Here is a 1758-nt window from a genome sequence, read left to right as displayed (position 1 = left end):
GCCCTCAGCGCTCTGCCCTCAGCGCTCTGCCCTCAGCGCTCTGCCCTCAGCGCTCTGCCCTCAGCGCTCTGCCCTCGGCCTCCGCCTCCCTGGGGCTGCGAACAGAAGGGAGCGACCCGGGCAGACGGGACATGGCTGAAGAGGAAGAGGGGACACAGGGGGAGGTGAGGGCTGCAGAAAGCAGGGGACTGAGAGGGAACTCGGGCAGAGGGAAATGTGGGTGACTGACTGGGGGAGCCCACGTGGGGAAACAGTGAGTGAAAACGAGCAGGCAGGGAAGCTACAGTAGGAGCACGAGAAGGAAGATAATTGTTGAGGGAATAACCAGGTGACAATGAATCATGTCAAACTTGGGCACATCTGTAAAACTGGTTCTGGCTCAGCATCTGGGGAGTTTTGATCAAACAGCCCTGACTTCTTTATTTCTCTGGGAACATGTGCTTTATTCTGGTTTTCTGTCGTCCAGAAGCTGTTCTTCTTTACCCCTTCCTTTTTCTATGAAGTGATCACTGTCCTTTCTAAAAGTTGCATCAGCTCAGATTTACTTATCTTTTGAAGACTGATGTCTAAGCTGAGCAGCTAAGGAAGTAGGCTAAAATCTGCTATCACACTGAAGAACAAGGTAAATCTGACTCCATAGAACTTACAGGGATCAGACTCGGCTGCATTTCACCATGAATGTAAAATGGGCAGTTTCTGTTCCAGTTAGTCCCAGCAAGCAAAGATCACGACACAGCCCATTCTACACTCTTCTGGAGCATATGTTTACTCTGCTTGGAGCTCCTGTAATGCTCTGGTTTGTATGTTACTCGATATACTTGGAAATGTAAGCACCTGGTTGAAAATATAATTCCTATTACAGGGTTTGGTTCTGGAAAGGATTGACTACACTCTCTGCAGGGAATAACTAAGTGAAGTTGGCCTATTTGCTTTGAGGTTGAAAAAGCCTGGAGGAATGGAACTTTATAGATTTCCAGCCTTTTTAACATTGAAAAAGATTAGGATTATTGACATTCCTGTATTGTTATAGACATTTCCTCAGAGGAGATACTGTCTTAGCATAGACTGTTGCAGCAAAGTTCAGAAATTAGAAAATCTTTGACCATCAAAAGCAAAACAATATACATGAGAGTACAAATGTCTTATTAATCAAAAAGCTGTTCTAAGTTAGCAGACTGAAACTGAGAATTTTGGAAAAATGTTATGCTATAGTATTTACTGCTTAAAAGGTGCTATGTTATAGCTGATAGTGTGCTATAAAATCATGCTTTTAAAAGGAAAGACATTGCTCTATCTAGGAAAGAAAATGTGGGTTCTGATGATATTTAAACCCCTGAAACTAGCACATTATGTTGCAGGAAATGCAATTATTTTTTAAAATGGAACAAAGTGCAACTGAGGGAGAAGAGTTCACAAAAGTGAATTTAGAAAATGTTTCAGAAGTGAAGCTTCCTACCCAAAGGCCAAAGGAAAGGCGGATGAGTCAAACAGGAACATTTGGTGATTGAGACAGTGATTTGTTACACAGGTCTGATGAGTGAAAAAGTCATTTTACAAAATTCAAGAAAATGAACTGCTCTATCAGGGGATCAAGGAGAAAATAAAATGAAAAGCTTTCTTTGAAGTTTTTGAGACTTGACTGCTTTTGTGTTTCAGACTGAGAAAGCTGCTGTAGGCTGGGATAGTGTTCAGTCTCACTTATTAAAGGAACAACTGTGTTTTGTGGAGGGTGCTTCAGTGCCTCTAATTATGGCAAAG

The sequence above is a fragment of the Corapipo altera genome, unplaced genomic scaffold (genome assembly GCF_003945725.1).
Source record: "Corapipo altera isolate COAL_440 unplaced genomic scaffold, ASM394572v1 56, whole genome shotgun sequence".
NCBI classification, from domain to species: domain Eukaryota; kingdom Metazoa; phylum Chordata; class Aves; order Passeriformes; family Pipridae; genus Corapipo; species Corapipo altera.
Note: the sequence above shows the minus strand (reverse complement) of the source record.